We start from the raw sequence: 21692 nt of genomic DNA, 5'->3' as shown, positions 1-21692 counted from the left end.
ATGGCAGGAGGAAAAGTGGGGGGAGAGTGGGTGAGGGGTACAGGAAGTACAAAACCGCCAGACTGATTCCCTCCCCTATTTCACTCTGCACACTATTTTAGAGTTTTCAGTGTCACGCCACCCCTGGCACGAATATAGAGCAGAGGCGCCTGGGGCAATGAAACAAGCTAGAAAGTTACTGAATATTTTCATGGAACTTAAAATACCTCACTGTGGCCTGAAAACTAAACCACAAACAAACGCTTACTGAGCACAGGCAGTCTAGAAATAGTGAGTGGCCAATGCACATCCAATCAGAAACCCAGGGAGGCCAGAACCTGCCAGCACTTCAACGCGAGAGACGCTGAGACTGAAAAGCGCCCGTTCCCACACTGTCCCACTCACAGATACATGTAGAAGCCATCTTTCACACAACGAAGAGAATGAGGACTCCCTCATTCCGACACAGAAAGGAAACGTCTGCTTCATCCGCGGGGACCTACCGGGAACTGCTGGAGCATATGTCTTCCTGGCACTGTCTGGATCATTTATTTAAGGAGGTTTGTGTTTGTGCAGCGCTCTTACCAATGTGTGCTGTCACAGTACAGCACTCCATGGCAGCTTAGAAACAGGAAAAACACAACGTGTAACTTTTACATGACTCAAAGTGGGGATCATTCACAAGAAAGTAGTTTAGTCATAATTGTGATTCACAGAACTGACAGGCAAACGCCTGTGGCATGTACACTTTCACAGTTTTCCGAGAAAATGTCTGTCATCCCTACACCTATGACTACAGAGCAGAACATCAGCAATAGAAAGTTTAACTAACATAAAAGTGCAATTTGACATGCATTTTATTCTTTATTTTAAATAGAAATCAGATTTCCATGTATGGATATTCCTTCCCCTACAGCCTTGAAATAATGGCAGAGTTTTGGGCACTTTAGCACAATCAATACACCACCAAGAATTACTCAAAGGAGGCTTGAATTTAGAAGGGAAGCTAGTGTGTGAAAAGGCATGGCTAATTATTATAAACACCCAGACACTAATCACTTTTTGGGGCATTTCTACATTTAATGATAGCTCCCTTGGGACTCTTGCCAATCCACACTTAAAACAGTTAAAAAAAACCAGCCAATTGACACATTTTCTGCATTATTTAATGTGATCTGCGCCCGTTAAAATCCCTAGCTACTAAATCTCTGGATGAGTGATTTTTGGTACAGGATAATTCTTTGTACATGTAAGTTTCATTTACAAGCTTAACATGTTTCAGAACCGGCCCAACTGTGACTTGTTGCCTCCAAAGTATAAAAAAAGGGATGGATGCAATACCTGAATTAATCTCAACCACTGGCAATTTCTCAGGCGGCTTCCCAGTCCATCGTTATTTTCAGTGGTGGCTCCTCTACTAAGGCGGAGGAGTGTTGCCCACTGCCTTGAAGCAGTAAAAAAAGGAAGAAATTAAATGATAATAATGTAATGTTATTATCATTTTATTTTGTCCTCCTGCTGTGGCAGCTATGCGTGGTGTAGCGGGGCTGCAGAGCAGGGGAGGAGTGGTAGAACTCTCCTAAGTGCACAAAGACAGTTTGGCCAAAACTGTTTGGCCAGGCCTCTTTGGCCGCCCAAAACAGTCATGCGCACTTCCCCTGTTCTCCATGCAGGCTGCATTACACCCTGCATGGAGAATATGCCCATGCCCCGAGTCCCTGGCTGAGTGTTGAACCCACTGCATTGCAGCATTGTGATAGGTCAGTGGAGCCTGGCGAGTCTAGCGAGTCTGAGGCGGAGGAGAGCAGGAGTGGAGATGCGGGACCCGGTGGTAAGGTAAGTGTATTTTTACGTTTTTTTACATTGTGCCCCGTGCCACCCCCACTCTTCCCCAGCCCTGCCCACCACGCGAGCCGTGCTGTCCACCACTGTTTATTTTGCACACCATGTCACCTCCGTTTAGACCCAGCCATATGTAAATCAGTCAAGACCCTGCTCCACTCAGAACATTCCAGTCCAAAACTGTCAAGCCAGGTCCTCCCTGGATCGGAACACAAGTAACCTTAAACCAGTTTCGCCCTTAATAGCGGTCATCAGTCACATATAGCTTAGTTCCAGTGGCACAGTGTGCACAGGTCCCACGTCTGGGGCGAAACAGGCCTTGAGTTGTTTGTGTTCCAGCTATAACAACCTCACTTACTAGAGCTCATTTTGTTAACTTTACTTGGCTAAAATACCTAAAATGCCTAGACATGATTCAAACTTTTGACTTGCAGTCAAGGCTTTAAGTTGGCCAGGTCATTCCCGGTCTTAGACCCGGTAGTAATTAAAAACAGACATTGAAATGGGTCCCGATCTGACCCCATATTCATGTCCTTGGCTTTATGGAAAATAACACTGATCAATTTCTGGACACTTAAAAAAAATAAGTTAAGGTAATCCCTGTCAGTGATTAGGTTCCTGTTTATATTTTGCATGTTTTATTTAATCTTGCACTCCCTAAGAATGTTAGCTATTCTCTGGATGTTGTGTTTTTGTCTTTTTTCCATTCAGCATATTGCACTTGTATAGTGCATACTTTGAACTGAGTCGCCTCCAGGTGTGTATAACCAGCCACAGGGCTTGCCGTAACGGGCACTGGGCCTTTCCCCAGTGGGCCACCAGGGTGAGGGCCGGTTTTGGGCCTCAGGGGGCCATTTTTGTTGCCTGGGCCGGTTTTGCAGCATTGCTGCAATATCGGCCCCCTGTAACAAAATCAGCCAAAACTGGCCCTGGCAAACAGCTCAGCCACAACCCCCCCTCTCCCCCAGGGGCCGGTCAAGCAGTTTGCCAGGGCCGGTTTCGGTTCACAGTCCGGCCCTGACTGGCCATGATTGAGAGCTCTGGAGGTGAGACTAAAGGCAGAGCGAGTTTCTCACAGTGCCTGTCAGTGGAGCAAAAAGCTGTTCAGAATCCTTGCCCTCTCTACAGAGCGCCACAGCACAATGGTCATATTCTAGTTGCAATTGTTATTGCGGGGAAATGTATGTGAAGAAGGTGCACAGTTGTCAAAATATTGACAAGGAAAAAGTAAAAGGAAATGCAGTGATTACAGCTGAGTACTTGTGTGTTGTGACCATAGTGAAGTGAAGAAGATGTGAGGAAGTGCATTCAGGAGAGAGTGAAAAGAGGATGCTGGGGAGGAAAGACATGATATGCAAGATATGCATGTGGATGAAATGTGAAGAGAGAAGGGGTGTATATGTACAAGACAGTGAACATAACAGGACTGATTGAGACATTCTGAAGACCCCCACCCCTTTCACAGGTCTCAGTAATGTTCAATTCACAGTTCACAATCTCTGAATTGAAACATTTTCAATGGTATTTACAACAAAGTCATTGTTGTTATTCGTTTATCTTAAACAGCTGACAACCACTTACACATCTAATAGTCCTGGCAGACTTTAGGTCTATTTCAGCTGTCGTGTAATATATCTGGGATCAATAATAGAAAGTTTGGAGGGGAACCAAGTTACGGTCGAGTGGAGCACTATGAAATCACAGAAATTGAGTTCCCATGTTTAAGCTGCACCCTTAATTATACAGGCCACGCCCTTTTTAGTAACTCCCCACTTTTAGCATCCCAGGTAAAGCCCTGCCTGCTGTTACACACTGTCCTTATTAGCAGGCACTTTAACCAACTGAGCTATAATGCTGGCTTTCGTTGTCAGTGATAGAAACTTGCTTTTTCCAGACCCACCTGCTGCCAGCGCTGAACTCTGTGTAAGGTTTAGGAGCTGGACTTAAAAACTAACTGTAAAAGGACTGTACCAATAAAAAGCACACATTTTCTGGCAAACTAACCAGTATGTCCAGAATGCCCCGCGTCCCTGCAGACCACCGCAGACCGCCGTCACGCCGACGGGCGACCACGCACTCCCGAGTATGCGGCACCTGCACAGGCCTGCGCTGTCGAACGCAGCACGGCGGGCCTGGCGCAGCATGAATCGGTGTCTTATGCACTCACCTGGGCGATCTACGTGCTCCGGGCTCGACGCCCTCGCTTGAAGTTTTACAAGGCCGCCTGTAAGGACCCTGACATCATCTGACCCCATCGTGCCTTGTGGAAATGTTCAGGGGCCTGGAAAGTCACCGACGATTTTCCATCCGTAACCACACACTCTATAAATGCAAAATAAAACAGCACGAACGAGAGCTGCGTGCTGTAACAAGGACAGCTGGCCACGCACGGGCCTTTCAGCAGACACCAGTGTCTACCAACTTCAATCTAGCTGCAGGGAGGGGCCTCTAGGAACCATCTCACAGTAGCAGCCATAGCCTCAAACTATAGTAGCATTGAGAAAAAATCCTATCTACTAGTGGGACCCCCGGTTTCCTTCACTGTGGTCACCATTACCCCCTCCTCCCCATTTAAAGTTTATTTGATGTCTTCTATTTGTACCGTGCTTGGCTTGACCATAAACAGTGCAGGCTCCTGGTGCTGGCTAAAGAACCAGAGCAGCTTCTCTAGTGAGCTCCTAGTTTATGTTATGTTAACAAGTTTTCAGGAGCGCACCATTAGCCAATAGAGAATCCCGGGCAAGACCTTATAATGGCTGACAGCCAGAAGCAAATGAAAAGAGGGTTTCAAGGTCTTCCTAAAGGAAAGGTGATCAGAGGTGGGACGCAGCTGACGCAACAAGAAATTCCAGAGTTTAGGTGCATGCTAAGCCAAAGAACGGCCAGCGCACAACATTTGAATTCTGGGCACAACCAATAACCCAAAAGTAGCAGATCTCAAAGGCAGTGCTGGGTGATAATTCAGGGTTAACCTATAGATAAAAGAGGGACTCTGCCATAGGTGGCAATATGACAAATACACAAAGCTTTGAATTTGACCCTTTTTTCAACAGGAAGCCAGTGGAGACACCTTAAATATTTAAACAAATGCGACCTACGTGGGAGGTCAAGACATGGGCCTGGTTTAGATTTTAGCTGACAGGTTACTCCATCCCAAACCTAACCGATATCTCATCAGCCTTATTACAATTGCCTTACATGGCACTTGTAACAGGGCGGACGGGATACCTGTCACGTGTGTGATAGAGTAACCCCTGAGCAAAACTTTACATCAGGCCCATAATCTGGCTGCCAGATTCTGAGTCGCTGCAGTTTGTCAATCTGATATTTGGGTGCTGTTAGATATTATACATTACCATACTGTAGACGTGACTGGCCCAGATACAACTCATATAATAATTGGAATGCCTATAAGTGAATGCCGATGGAGCCGGGAGGTTGAGGAGAGGAGAGTGGACACTTCACCAATCCATTAATGGGAGCGTGTCCTTCCTGTAATCAAGGTGACCATTCCAGGAAATGTGCTTGAAGATCGACAGCAAACTGTGGTGATGTTGTGAACAGGCATTCTCTGTCCCACCGTGCCCCGATGATCATGTCAGAGTTTCACTTGTCCACAGTGGCCCGGTTATTGCTGGTCTAAGCTTTTGTGGTGATGCTTTTTGGCCGGGGACACACTCTGATGCTGTGGTGATCCCCGCTCCGGCAGAATGTGGCTGTCTTGTTGTTGGAGTGAGGTGGCGCCTTTCACCTCATTACACTCAATCTGAGCCGGATAGCTGCAAGGATAGTGCAAGCTGGTCACTGAGACTTGCAAAGCCTTGAAGTGGCCAGCTCTGCCTGTATGCAGAGCAGGTGATAGATGCACGAGACACGGTGCTCCGCCACATGAAAGTCATACAAGTCTCAAACAGGTCGTATGTTCGACCCTGGGCTGCCGTGACCCTCCTTGAGTGCAAGTCAAAGCACAGGCATTTCAGTGGCCAGCAGTCTAGGCCCAAGGAGCATCAGGAGGCAGCAGCGAATAGATCACAGTTCACAATCATTTTCCAAAGACCCCACTGTCTATTTAACACATGTATGTGATGTGCTTTGTACACAGCGCCCGGGATCTCTTTGACTATAGAGGGTGTGGTGTTTAACTGCATTTCACTTAAGGCAAGCCTGATAGAATGTATGTTGTTTTCTTTTAGTACTTGGTTAAACTTATAGTGCGATTTTCAATTTCACTCATTTGTGTCAGAAGTAACTCTAAGAAAAGAGTTGGTGGCAAATTTATACCAAAAGCAGAACTGCCATTTTTCTGCTGCACAGAAATGCCATAAAAAAATCATCATTTTGTGGGGTCCTGAAGAAATCCTAAATTCTTCTTTCCGTTCCATAACCCCCAATGGGCAGAGCAGAATATCAACAGTGACAAAAACAAACAAAAATACTATAATGTGGGTCTTGAATTTGAGAATCGGGCTGTGCAAAACTATTTTCCATTCCACAGCCAAGTTTTACAAAAGTGACAAACTTTAACCTACATTAGGTTGTGAAGTTTATCTTCACAAAACAGTACCTGCCACATTACCTGCTGGTCAATTTTTTTGCAAAAAAACTTTTTGTCTAATCATTTTCCGACAGTAACTTTCTTTAGGGGCGTGTGAGGTTGTGAAACCCATAGTTTCAAAATATTCAAAGAATATGAGGTTCGCAAAGTGCAATGCGCACATTTTCTGTTATAAGGAGTCTGTTTCAGTCTTCCTTTGTAACACCTTGAAACCACTCCAGGTAGCATTTTAAAAGAAAATGCAGGGGAACTGAAGGAGGAAAAGTGAAAGAGAGAAAGAAGAGAGAATAGGAGGGGGGAATGAATACGTGAATAATTTGGTAGAAAGAGGACAAGGATATACGAGTGTGTGGGCACTCTTCTTGATTGCTCATTATAAGTGGACTCACCAGTTTTATCTGAGGACTTGGTGTGCCCTCTGAACACATCTTTTCTAGAGATGCCACTGTATGGGCCACCACCCATGGTAGTGCCCGTAACCAGGGCATTGGAATTAAACATGAGAGGACCAAATTATGAGGCTGGTTGACTCAATTATGCAGCAAGCAAAGGCGATTGGAGGGGTGTGAAGCGATACATTTTGGTATAGTATTATTTAATTATTTTGAAATGTTTACACATGTTAGCGCTCTCTGGACAAAGGCTTCACCTCATTAGTCTTAGTTTAACACCCACATTCAGCACTCAGCAACTGAAAGGTGGCCAGTCAACTTTTGTAAAGGGCTTTACATAGCACGGCAACAATTTTTGCCACATTCTTAGTAACTTTTGATCCATTTGAGCAAGCAACTTGTTTTGTTAAAATCTACATATTGTGCAACAGATGATGGTTTGTACTGCAAAAGCAGCAAATTAATGAATATGCAGAAAACGCATCAGCCGCAGAATCATATAAATCCAGTAGCCCTGCCTCTAACCCGTGCACCAGCTTTTGCCAGCCTTGGCATTGCCCCCTTGCGCTCCTTGCTGCCCCCATCCAAGTGGTCCCCTGTTTTCTGGCCAAAGCCAAACCTCACAGTATCCTTTCACTTGCATGAGAAGGGTCTGCAAAGGCTGCATTTGCATTTCCAGGCATATAATGTTACACCCACAAAACAATCCACTCCTGCAAGTCCAGTGCCTGGTGGGATTCACAGTAACACACGCCTCATGCCTCCTATGAAGGCGGGAAACTTGAGTCTGCTTTGCCAAATCAAAGTTTCCACACTACTTTGGACTTAAAATTCGTCCTCAATCTATTGTATTGCTAGAATCTTTTTCCCAATGAAAGTATGATTTTCAGTCGGGGAGGGTGGACCACAATCTACTTTCGCAGTTGTTTCTCTCTTTTTTCAAAAAATGGCGTCCTTTGTCAAAATTCAAAAGACTTGAAAAAAAGACTTCACAAATTTTGCTCATAAAAACCATCACCATTTTACATGCTCCTAAAATTTGAGATTTCAGCCACACTCCTAAAGCTGGAAGCTTATTCGCACAGTGTGGAAACATATTTTCCTAGCTTAATGTATGCTTTTTATAAATTACAGTCACCCTGTTTTACCGACCCTCTATGTATTTTCCACAGCCCCTTTCTGTTACCCTTAATTTCTCGTTGTGTTTTTGCAGATCAGTTACACAAAACGTGGTTGCTTTACCAATTTATAAGGAAACACAGACAAAAAAAAATATTTTGGCAGCTTTCCAAGCTGAACCTTGGTGCTCTTTTAAACCTATGCTAGGAGCCGTCAGTGACAAAACAAAAACCTGTATGAATTACACCAAAAACACAAAACTTAAAATACTGTTTTTAATATTTTCTTGCTTCACATTTTCAGATTTATATATTTATCCTTTATCCAAATATAGCCTGGAATCTTTGACATGTGATTTGAGGGCACATTCTCAGCTGTTAGAATTCACCGGAGTTGGGGATGAATACACCTGAAGTGCAAACATGCACTGAGTAAGCATGAGGCCTGTGCTATTTGCAGAACGGTGGTTGCTTGCACACACAGATGTGTCTATCGCTTCAAGAACATTGCTGCCATTGTCCACAATTTCCAATTGCTTCCAGCGAAAGTATATGCGGCCTCGCTGCTACATTGAGCTGCACTCAATGAGTTGCATGCTCTCACACCACTAATTTGGACAAGGAGCAAGTAGGGTTTGCAGAAACAGAGGCCCAAAACTGACAGCTCTGTACACAAACCAGGCCACCATGTATAGTTTTACTGGAAGCAACAGTAAATTGGGGAGAACTGTAGAAGGGTTCTTTGAAAATGTTTGGGGGCATTTAGTGCACAAAATATAGTGGTGTAAAACCCATTCTGGAAAGTCTCTCTTTTTATTAAGGGCCTTATTATGAGTTTGGCGGTCCCATGCACTGCCGTATCAAGAGTGGTGGTGCGAGCATCGTGAGTTCGGTTTGGCTGATCGTCATTTTCCGAGTTTGGCAGATCGGATTTTGGAGGACCACCGCTGGACCTACAAGACAGCCAGCAGACCACCGACCGCTGGGTTTGCAGTCAAGGAAAGGCAGCCGCCATAGGGCGGCACAGGGGAGCTACACCGCTGTCCATATTACGAGTTGCCTGTTCCACAAGCTGACTGCGGCAATCTGACTGCCTAATTCATGGTGGCGGTGATGAAGGATTTGGAGTGCAGACTTACCCCTTTCTTCTCCCAGAAGATTACAACGTGGATCCTTTTCTCCAGGTTCCCCCTTCTCAGAAGGATCTTCACCCAAAGGATTACAACCCTGTTTGCGGCAATCTTCAGGTGAGTCTGTTTCAAGCCATATACCACATTGCCAGGACTCCTACATACGGGCTGAACCCCGGTAATGGGTATATGTTTTTTCTCACATATATCATGTAGATGTGGGCATCCGACACATCAACACTCGAAATGCACACACAGGCATCAATATATTTGTGAATACTTCTCACAACCACTGCAAGATCCCCAGTCAACTTGTAATTTAGTACCACCAGCACAGTGGGATGCTGGTGGGGGCCAATGCGGTCTTACGGGAGTTGGACGTCCAAACACATAATAATGACATATAACATTATTTGCAGGGAATAGTTATGTGGAATTACCTTCTAGTACTTCTGTACTATTAATATATATATATGTATATATATATATATATGTGTGTGTGTGTGTATATATATATATATATATATATATATATATATATATATATATATACCAATTCAAAGCTGTAATACTGTACCTGGAGTGGTAAATGGCTTTTGTCATTCTACAGCTCGGCAAGGACAGCACTGTGCTAGTCCTATGCTTAAAGACTTTGCTGTAGAAATGGCAAAACATTTTGTCCCTTTCTGAAAAACTTTTATAGAAAAGCAGACATTTGAGGTGAGCAGAACTAGAGTGTCGCTGGTGTTGAGAGTGCTCTACACAGGAGCTGCTCTCCACCTAAACTTGAGAACTACCCAGAGTTCTCTGCTTCTTTTTTGTATATATATATCTATATATATATATATATATAAATAAATATATATATATATATATATATATATATATATATATCTATATATATAAAGAGAGAGAGACACAGCGAGAACAGGATCCAAAATTGAACCATGCCGGGTAAAGCACGGGCACAGACTCCGTTGTAGATGCAGAATGAAAGATATATTGCAATATCATGTCAAGATGACGTGTTTCGGCCGCAAGCCTACGGCCTTCATCACATAGCACGCTGCAATGGTGCTGGGGTTTATATAGGGGGAAAGGTACTGACTTTTCAGTATCTACAGTTGGTGAACAGTCATATGCTAATGACTTCAACAATGCCGTAGAGCAAGCGGGAAGCAGACATTGACAATAGACTGATGTGACAATAGAAACAGTCATAATGTACAAAGACAAAGGTTAGTCAGGCGAAAAAACTGTAATGTAATCTAGCTTTAGGCGAGGTTGAGCCTGATGAAATAAAGCTCAAATAGTGAAATGTTATGTTGGTTGCATATCAACATTACACAGTCAAAGCAAGGTTTGCATGTGTGACGCTGGGATTGCGTAATCACTGACAGTCATATGGTGGAAAGACTGAACTGAGATAAGGATGCCGTATGAAATCTAAATATAGCCAAAATAATAACAACTGAGTTTGAATAGCGGTGCAAAATGCACGCTCTCATCAAAACACTAGATTAGTGAATACACCGCCTGAATATACGCTGTCACTGGATCAACTTAAAAAATTCACGCTAAAGTGGTGAAAAAACACAGAATGAAAGAGAACACGCCAAAGCAACACACTATATTGCTTGGCATCATTTACTTTGCAGCTGCATCTTTTCCAGGGTCTGACTTGCCGATAGGTCAATCAGGTATTGCCCAACGGGTAGGTCTCATAGGTTCGTGTGTGAGCTGTTTTGTGGATGTTTGTGGGCCTATCTTATGGTCAGCTGGGCCAATTTCACTCTTAATTTCCTTGATATTATAACAAGCATTGTCTGCAGCAAGCTCACATCCATGCAGTCTTCCATATCTTGCAAAATACTTATACACAGTGTCTGTACAAGTTCAAAACTGCCCTGATTTCCAAACATGCACCACATTTTTAGCTATCTATTTTGACTAGTGTCGGATACTTTTATTTTGGTGCCTGGGCCTATTTTCTGTCCCAGTATGACCATGGTCTTTTCTACCGCCCATGACCCGGAAGCATACATTTTGCCCTTAGCCACCTGGTAGTCTATTCTGCATCTTGCTCACGGCCTGCCAGCCCAGCTGCCATGCATCAGGCTGACAGCAATTCCAGTCCCTGAATGCATACCTCAATCTCATCAATATGGGGGTCTGTTTGAGAAGAGGCATAGTCTTGGAGAAGAAAAATGTGCCTTCTAGGGAAATGTTTTAAAAGTAAAAGGTATGTTCCCTAAAGAGCTTGTGTGGTTTAATAATAATAGGTGTGATGTGAAATGGACAAGGTGTATTCTACTACAAGAGTGGGTACATTCTAGGGGAGAGTAGAACTCCTCCAGATGAGCGTGTGAGGGTACAGAGTGATGAAATAAGGAATAACTTTGACATTATTTAGATGTGCTCTTGTACATGATGGGGGCAGAGGCCCAAGCTATGACATTGTTAGTATGTACGGCAGTTTTAGCTGTGGTCGTCAGCAGACCCACGGCACAAAATAAAGAAGGATAGCTAGTGGTTGTTTAGCTCGTTCTTAATTTAATGAGGTGGTCCCAAAGCATTAGCTTCCACTTGATTAGTTAGGGGTCAGAAACAGTGAACACTAGGGAGATTCATCCTAGCGCTTACGTCACAACTGTTTTATATTCACCGCATGATTTATCAACTTTCACAATTATTGCACGTTTTCTGTTATGGTTTGGTAGTGCTGATAATGAGAACCTGATCACACTGGTGAGAACCTATCAGTGGGTTCCCATGGTGTTACTTCCGTGAGGCACTCCATACCTTTTCACCATTTTTTCCAATCTTTTTTCCCATACTCTTTCTATTCTTTGTTACACCACTCATTGGGTTGTAAACAGGGGGAGCAAAGTTAGATTTTTAAAGAACTAAACAAAATGGTCACACACTGCTCCACCCACTAGCGTGTTACCCCGAAGAACTGTGGTCCCTGTAGTCAGCGTCGGCGGGTACGCCTATGCTCAGTGGTGCGTGCAAGTCAGAGTAGCGTTAGCCATCCCTGGACACGTGTTTCGCGGTAGTTGCCGCTAGTCAGCAGGGAGTAGGAAGAGTGTGGGGTTGCATGTGTAGGCTGCTAAAATCATATCAGGTCTGGTACCTCTCGTAGCAACGCAGGTGCGTAACCTACAGCCCGTCGGCTGTCGGGGCTCAGGGAGCCACTAAATAACTAAACAAAATGGTCGCACACTAGATTTTTAAAGAAAACAGAACAGGGATTCTCAGTGAGAGACAGTATATATATATATATATATATATATATATATATATATATATATATATATATATATATATATATATCAGTTCAGTTGCATCCCTGGCAGGGCAGCCTCCTCGTAGCCCCCGCGCAACAACACAAACACGGACCACCTTCTTTAGTGCAAGGAATTTATTCGCTCAACTGCTTGATGTCGCCATATATATATATATATAACTGCCAGCACAGCACACAAAATTGTGGGAGCTAAATAGTGATATTTAGAAATCCAAGTTTGACTGTTCTGAGATCAGGATCAGGTCTTATTGTGGTATATATGTTGAGTGGGAGCGACCTGTTCCTTTAAACCCCTTCAGCTCCCTTGTGATAATAGTCCTCAGAGCACTGCCAGCTGCCAATCAAATCTGTGTTTAGACAGTAGATATTGTTTTTAGGGCATAACTGTGGTAATATCATCACAGACTTTCATTTTTGCAGTCTTACTTCACCGACAAATTACTATTGAGAATCTTTGCAGGGAATATTGATGTGGAATTACTCTTCTAGTACTTCTGCACATTATATAATGCAGTGAAATGGGAGAAACATGCAATAATGTGTTTGTTGGACATTCTTACCAATCTACTGTATAATTAGAGGGATGATAATGACCACCCAGGTCTGTTTCCAAGATAATTAAGTATGACAGGCTATTCTACTTTCTCATCTTATTCCAAAATATTGAGTTAAAAGATGGGGAGAGTAGTTTTGCTTACAATAAGTAGTATTCATTTCTTATAGCTGGTGTTGTTTATGTGATCTTCTGATTGGGCAGAAGAATTAGTCTGGATCATTATAGTGGTCACTTAAAACAAAATCATGCATCTTTCAACTACATTTGCAATGATAGTGGCAACTGCAACCCTTACACTGCCCCCAACTCAGACCTAATTGCTAAATCAGCCCTGAACACCAGCCATCAATATCAACCTCAGTCACACCTCTTTGGATCCACATGTTATGTCTTCATCCCAACCCAACCTTAGCTTAAAACCAACCTAAATCCCATCTACAGTCATTGTGGGCTCCCACAAACCACCATCCAAATTTGGTTTTGCGCCTTTCTTTTCGCTCAACACAGTGCTTCTTCCATTGACGATCTCCCTTGGGGTGGGCATAATATCATGTTTCTCATAATCGCAGTGCTCCCGGATCCGGGGCCTATTACTGAGCTTTAACCAGGAACAGCGCTGGCCCAAGTGAAATGTGCTCAATGGGTCTGGTGCACTTTGCTGATGCTTAAACACCCTCCGCAACCTCACACTTTGCGCACGTGTTGCATCCAGAGCAGCAACCTGCAGCGGGAGTGGGTCTGTCACTTCCAGTTAAAGCTAGGCCCAACACAAATGGCTCACTTAAAGGGCCATCAGCACCCCTTTTGTTTCAGTATCTTTCTTTTTAGTTGGAACCTAGGTGGAGCATAAGACCTTGATACCAATGACCTGGAGACAAATACTGCTTTTTGACTTTTCCAGGCTACATAATTAAGTGATATGCGTGCACTGTGAGAATGACAGAAGTATCTGTCTCTATGAGTGACCACACTAACAATCATTTATATGGCACTTACTAATAAATGTTTATAACTATCAAGAGGAACTTTTTTTCAGCAACCTTAGAATACCAAACAGTTGAGAAAACAAAGCAGTAAGGGTTGAAACTTAAACTTTGCTGTTTTGATTCAGCTCCTTGGTGCCAGTGTATAATTCTCCAACATTAATAGGTCAAACAACAAACAATTGTATATCTGTAACTGAAACACAAGGATCTCTGCAATAAAAGAAGGAACCCAGTGAGCTATCTAAATAAAATACATATCTTTGATGTGCATATTATAACCTGGGCTTTGCACCAGGCACAATTGACCTCTGTTTTTTATGATGAACCAAACCTCTGATTAGAGTGAACACAGATCTTCTCAGCAAGTGCAGTACCCACTGTAGTTAACTTATTGTCATTATAACCTGGAACTTGAGGTGTACACAAAGAGCTCTATATATATATATATTATACCCAACCTCAGATGGTAGATGAGTCTGCTGTACCAGTAAGATATTTTAACATGCAGTGTGTTTATGACCAATTAAGTAAGCCACACGAGATTTACTATCTCTTTTCAACTAGCAGTCAATTTCTTTGGGGCAGAGATTTTGAAAACTAAATGTATAATTTGACTGTCGAACTTGATTCTTAGGACTCCGCCCCTTTTCTGCTGCCGCCCCTCTACCTCCAATGTATGGAATCCCGAAGTAATTTTTTCCATTCCAGCACTGGATGTTTTTCAGCCTTTCCTAAAATCTCAGTAAATGTGGAGGGCTGGAGACCAAACCAGGTATATAAAGCACTTAATGCATTAGGCACAGGAAAACAAAGGGCCACTGTTGCACAGGTTTACACCCACAAGCGAGCTTTCTTTGCAGTAAATTGTCAGGCTCAAACATTCACGTGCAGAAATCCTCGCAAATCTCTTCCTTAAAAATTGCTGCTATTAACACCACTCAGCTGTTAAACATATCCTGAAAGTTCATGAATTGGTGAATTCATGTCATGTACATTTTTTGTACCTCACAGAAACATGGCTTAAAGCAGATTTGGATGTTACTGTCAGTGACGTAATGGATGAGACCTGCAAATATTGGCTGAGCGCAGATCCAAGGACAGAGGAGGAGCGTGGGCTGTGGCAGGTATTTTCATGAAATTCCATAATTATTTGACGTTAGTATGTGAAATTAAACATAACCCCGACTCAAAATCACAGTTTTAGCCACTGGCGTAACGAAACTCGAAGGGGCCTCCCTGCAAGGGACGTGGAGGGGCCCCCTCTGGTCTCAATCAGGAGCTCTGCAGCCCGAGTGCTGTGCTGAGGGGACCTCCTGGAGCTTGGGCCCCCCGCTCCGCAGGGGCTGCGGGAGGCCTGTGTTACACTGTCAGTGGCGTAACGAAAGTTGAAGGGGCCCCCCCTGCAAGGTACACAGAGGGGCCCGCTCTGGATATAATCTGGAGCTCTCAAACCTCAGTACTGTGCTGAGGGCCCCCGGCAGCCTAGGGGCTGCACCGCAGGGACTGCAGAGGCCTGAGTTATGCCCCTGGCCACTGTGAAGCTGCTTCTAAGGCAGTGGTCACTAAACCTTTTAATCCTGTGCCCCCCCCCTCCCACGTTAAAAAAAATCCTCACCCCCACCTCAATTTTTTCACACTTAGGCTGCTAAATTAGCAATGTTTAAATATGTCTAAACATATCTAGACATTGCAGCTTAGCTCTTGTACCCCTTTTTACACATACTCCCAGTCAGGATATACAAAGTGACTTACTGCCGCTCATGTTTTTAACACTCAAAACAAAGCATGATGCTTCTCTTGGCCAGAGACGACTCCCCCTCCCACCCCCATCCCCCCAGTTTGAAGACCTCTGGTCTCAGATGATTGAAATTTAGTTGTGTGTTAGAGTGCACACAGACGGTTGTAACTACTCCATGGCTTCAGGAAGGATGCCACCTGGAATGAAAATTCAAAGCTGAGAGCTCCAGTGACCAGTCATTGTTTTAAAATGACAATATTTTCCTCTGCCAAATTCACGAAATTGTGAAATAAGTACCAAAATTGGCAACTTTTTACATTTCATGAAGGCTATGCCATTTCTCTAAGTCGGAAGTGCCATAGAATTGCTACATTATATACAAATTCTTCTGCTTAGACTTTTAATTGTAATGCTAATAATCCGAATAATAATCCTAACAACAACAATAATAATAATAATAATAATAGGAAGAAGAAGATTACTGTATTATTTTTATAAGCATCATAATCATCACCGTTATGTTGGAACAATTATCATTGTTATTTTCATTTCCATTTTCATTTTTACCTTATTCTTGATTGTAAACATCATTCACACATCAAAGACCTCTAAGAGCAACTCATGCTGCTCGCCGGCCTCACCTCAAGTGCCGGGATCCTACAGTTCCACTCACAACAGATCTTTCACATCAATCCATGGGACCCTAGGCTGCAGCTAGAGACAGTCAGTCTGTGCCAGTGGAACCAGCTCCTGAACCCTGCTGGCATTGGTCGGACCACCTCAGTAGTATGAGAGACAAACTTCTACATTGGTTAAACTACTTGTCAATGATGTCAACCCAATGCAGTCTAAACCAAACAAAAGACACATGCAGCAATTCTGTGTGTCCAGGCCTTTTCAAACCTCCGTTTATTGACATTATGCATGTACTGGTAAACACTAATCTGTGTTCGGTTTTCCTAATACACTGCTAGACTATAGTTTGTAGCTGGCTTATGTAACATTCCAGTTTAGTATTAATGCATATTTTCCAGTGAGTCACAGATTTTCTGGAGTTTCTTCTAATTCATTGAGAATCCTCTTCATCATTTTCTTCCAAAGGCTGATTGGCCTAACTGTTTATGGCCTTGTTGTAAAGATCTCCCTGCTTGTTTTTCATTATATTATGATGGGATCTCACAGCAGTGAGATTCCACAGCATTTTTTGAAAGTGAAGTGTTCCTGGGTGAGTAGTTGAGGACTGGCCAGCAGGGAATCAGTCCGCTCTCAGCAGGTGTCAATCAATAAAGAGACTTACCTGTCCTTATTTCGTTGTCCTGCATCATTTATCTACAACAGGGGTCTCCAACCTTTTCTATAGTGAGAGCTACTTCTGCTCAAGGAAAGTCTTCCTGAGCTACTAGCAAATTTTATACCTGTAAAATAGTGACTACACTATGACCACCCAAGTATACCAAGTGCGGTTACCAGCAGAAATGAAGGGAAAAAGTTCTTCAATATTAAATACCTGCCCTTGACTTATGAAGTAACATTCAAATCTTGACATGCCCAGTGGCACAAAGGACATAAGCACAGCAGTACATCTTCCAGCTCAGCTTGGATTATTATTCACCACTTTCTGAAAATGCACATTTTTCTATCTAATACTATTTTCCACTGAGGGCAAACAAACTCAATCTTCCAGAAGAAACACCATTTTTGAAAACTAAAACTGCCTTTAAAATATCCGTTTTCAGTTTTTGAGAAATGCACAGTCTCAAAACATGAGCTTGTCATTATCATCATGTACTCCCATGTACAAATGCCTCATATGGACATACTACTTTGAATTCCCAGGTATTACAGTCATATGCCATGGATGCTCACCATTGGTATAGGAAACAATGGTCCTAGACTTCTTTAAAGCTACAATTCAGTTATTAAAAACATTAATTAGTCAAAGGGCATCCTATACATATAGAATTAGCATTATATCATTAATGTACCACCATTTTCTTTACAATGCAGACAAGTATATCCTCAAAAGACACAAAGACACAAAATATCGCTCCAATAGTGACTGTTTATCATTTAGTTACTTTTAAAACAGATCACGATATTCAATGCTGGAAATAGAGAAAGAGGTTGCTCTAAGGGGAGTGTGAAAAAGGAAAGTGCTCGTGAGGTAGGACAGATATACAGGAGGCGAATCCAAAAGGCAAATTCAATAACCAATCAATTACACATTCTGGTAGTGGCACCAGTTTTACAGATAGGCCTGTCCATTATGGATTTACAAATATTCATTTCATGATTTTCTGATGACGCACAGAGAACATTCATCTGTGAAAAGGCAGTGCTGGGATGATATCAGGTACAGGCCCACTGGGGGAGAGTGTCGACGTTTTGACCCTAGTGCAATGAGGGTCATTTATATCCTCTGCAGGCGGGTCTTCCTCAGGACGGGGGGAGGAGAGGCAACCTAGGGTGAGGTACAGTCAGGATACAGCCCCTGCAGATGATATAAATTGCCCTCATTGCACCAGGGTCGAAATGTCGACACTCTCCCCCAGTGGGCCTGTACCTGAGAGTGAAGCACAGATAGTGCCACTCTGCTTGTCTATCACAGAGAAGACTTCAGGTTATTTATTGCATCTTTGATGGTGCGCACAACTTGTTGTTTGACTGCGCACACCTTATGCTTACAGTGAATTTTCAGTGATGCGCACACTTGGTAGTTTGTCAGCGCATCTTCTGTGTATTTGTTTTCTACGGATTCTGGTTGGGTGCATGACAGTTTTGTACACACTTGTCACATATTTGCTGTTGTCAGCTATACAAAAAGAGCTGTTTCCATATTTATCTTCATAATTCTTTATTTGTCATTGTTACTGTCATGGGTGAAGCTTCAGAGATTCCACTTAATGCAAGTGTACCTAGTGTACCTCTTTCACATGTTTCAGTGACTCCGCCACCGTGCTTCTTAGTGCATCCAGGATCTCCACCAGTCCAATGCGATGACTGGATTTTGGTGTTCGACAAGTACTTAGAAGCCCTAGATGGATAGGATTTCCGTGTATCCAAGAAAAAAACAATTATTATTGAGTGTTTTTTGGAATGAGGGCCAGAGAGTCTTCTGGAATTTACCTCAAGATACCGAGCAGGGTGGTCAATCTATTTGGGATGTGTTTGATGAAGCAAAACATAGATTGGAAGTTAGATTTGCCAGAGAGGAAAACTTGGTGATGTCAAGACATGTTTTATACCCAACCTCAGATGGTCGATGAGTCTATTAATGAGTTTGTTTCCAGATTGCAGGAGCTGTCAACCAAGTGTAAGTTTGAAGATAGGATGAATGAACTGATCAAAGAACAGTTAACAGTTCAGTGCAGCAAAATAAAATACAAGAACGGTTGTGGGCAGCGAAGAATCCCACATTGGGGGATGCTCTAGGCATAGCTAAGGTGTTGGAGCAATTAGCCATATGTATGCGTGAGTTAAAAAAGAAAAAACAAGATTGTGAGGTACCTGAAATAGGGGCTGTGAGTAAACCGGTAGAATCAGTATCGTTGTCAAACTCCAGTAAAAGATTTAATTAAAGTTTTTGACCTGTTGGACAACCTAAAAAAGGGTGTAATCCTTGTGGCAGTAATGCACATTCAAACTAGACCAAAAAGAGACTCTACCTGTATCCATTCTAAGGGTGCTTTAAGTCACCTATTTCCGTTAACCGCTCTTGCTAAGCCACCGCAATCAATAACAGTATTCAAAGAAGCATAGTCATTGACTAATTTATTATTTTTTGACTTTTCTGTACATAAACATTAATACATTCATGAGGACAATTCGTGACTACACAGTTTCATTGAAATTCATCGGATCCCATTGAGAAACAGTTCATTCATCAGCATACAATCACTTTCATACCCACAGCATACTCATGCGAAATCACCAATACATACATCGCATATATACAAAAGCAGCATGATACGCACTGAATCCCCTCTCACTGCGTGTTCGTGGACAAAAACAATTATTTCAAATAGGAGGATACCAGAATACACAATAAAGGGATACCAGAATACACAATGTTTTTTCCTGATTTTAGCCGGAAGTTTGGTATCATAACACAAAAATGTTTTATAAGTTGATTACATTCAAACAAAACACAATTCCCAAATCGAAAATCAAAATGCAGAATAAATGAACGGAGGGGACTGGTTCGGAGCGCCGACGCGCGTTTCGGTGGAACCCTTTACTCTTTTGGGGTATCACCTTCCTCAGGGCGCATGTAGGGATTTTTCAATTAAAAAAGGCAATGGGACCTGTGGAACTCAGGTGGGAGAATGCTGATATAGCTGGAATTCTCCCAGTCTTAGAAACAATTGAAAGTGTTGAAAAAGGCAGACTGTGCCCACAAATTGAAGGACGAAGTTTTACGGTCGGAGTTTAAATCCAATAGAAAAGAACCCCAAAGGGCATAGTGCAAAAAGCTTGGTCTATAGTATTTGCTGAGGTCGTCCTAGTTAAATCTCATTAATATCACACGATTAATGGGACTGATGCCCGGGTACAGCTTGGAGAATTTAGCAGAAATGGTGCTCGTACAAGCAGCTTCAAGAGGCATACTCTTTGCTTGTCTTTTCCCCTGCTCCTCTACCTACATTTGACTTCAAGGGTCCCCTTGTTTCTATTGGTAGTAATGCACATTCTTCAGATTCTAAATTTTGTTTTGCAAATAACAAGGAATACAGGAAATGTGGTAGCGCTGGCCATTTTGCAAGGATGTGCAGAATGGGTATCCGCAAAAAGGTAGCATTAGTTTCAGAGGTAGGTGTATGCCCCACTGAATCTTGTGACAGGATCCTTATGGTAGGCAATGATGAAGAAGTTTTACAGGAAGGTCAGAGAAGGAACCAACATAAAGCAATGTTTACCATCAATGGTTGTGAAGTGCTGCTCATGATGAATATGGGTTCTATGTCTAAAATAATTCCCAGAGCCGTGTTTGAACAGCTGAGGGCAGGTTGTGCTCTCCAAGCCAAGGATATTTTCCCGGGAGGTTACGGTGGAGAAACCATCGACATTGTGGGGTTTATGAATGCCCACATTACATTTGAGGAAAGGAGTATGCAGGGTAAGGTTTACATAGCGGAACATGGTGCACCAATTTGATATGCACATTGTTGTTAACCCAGGGGCTCCTTCCCATGTGATGGTGGTGAATGACGAATCTACTGAGGATGTTCTTCACTCTGTTAGACAGGTTTTTGATGAGAAGTTGGTTCTGTTGAAGGGGTGCGCCCACAAGATAGTTTTGATGAGAGGAGTTATTCCAGTCCAACATAAACTCAGGAGAGTTCCCGTAGTGGTATGTGACAAAGTGAAAAATAGATTCAGGAAATGTTACAACAGGGAGTTATAGAACCTGCTGACAGGTGTTCACATGGAACTCATTTGTGGGCAAATTGTGAGTGTCACGGATCTTTCTGTGTGGAATTAATCACTTTAAACCAGTGTTAACTGAAACGTTTTGTAAGAGCAATAATAGCACAGCCAGTATTTTTTGTAAGCAACTGTTCAGCCGAATCGAGTTTTGTTAGACCAGAAATATTTTACCACACAATATTATGAGTGTCTTTCAGGACACTCAGGAAAGAAAATAGAATAAGTAGACCCTAGGTGTGTAATTAAACCAAAACCAAAGTCAAACAAGAAAGGCGAAGTGAGATATAAACATTGAAGATGTACTGGTTGATACATCAAAGAGACAGCAGTTTCTATTCAATACAGTCAAGGATACAAAGAATAATCATTGTGTCACAAATTTGGAATCATTGTCTGTCTCTGTAAGTGTGTCGACGGCATTTCGACCCTTAACGGATAAGAAGTCACATCAGGACTAAGATTGCCTGGGGTTGGCTGGGATAGTAGAGGTGCTAAAAAATATACACCAAGAGAAACCTCTGAGAGTTTAGGAATCAGTCCTGCCGGGCGGACTAGCATCTACTACCATTAAACAGCGATTGTTCCATTGGTTCCTTAGAGTGCTGGAAGCTGCTATGTCAAGCTCTCTAGAGGCCACATCGAGTTTAGTGAAAGGAAGG

The 21692-nt window shown here is 42.8% G+C and overlaps 1 protein-coding gene across 4 annotated transcripts in view; it reads right to left on the bottom strand.

Annotated features, from left to right (window-relative positions):
- Positions 1-21692, bottom strand: part of SATB2 (SATB homeobox 2) — a 390132-nt gene that overhangs the window by 245444 nt on the left and 122996 nt on the right. The window lies entirely within an intron of this gene.

Source organism: Triturus cristatus, chromosome 3_2 (assembly GCF_964204655.1).
Source record: "Triturus cristatus chromosome 3_2, aTriCri1.1, whole genome shotgun sequence".
NCBI lineage: Eukaryota > Metazoa > Chordata > Amphibia > Caudata > Salamandridae > Triturus > Triturus cristatus.
This window is presented reverse-complemented; position numbering and strand designations above follow the sequence as displayed.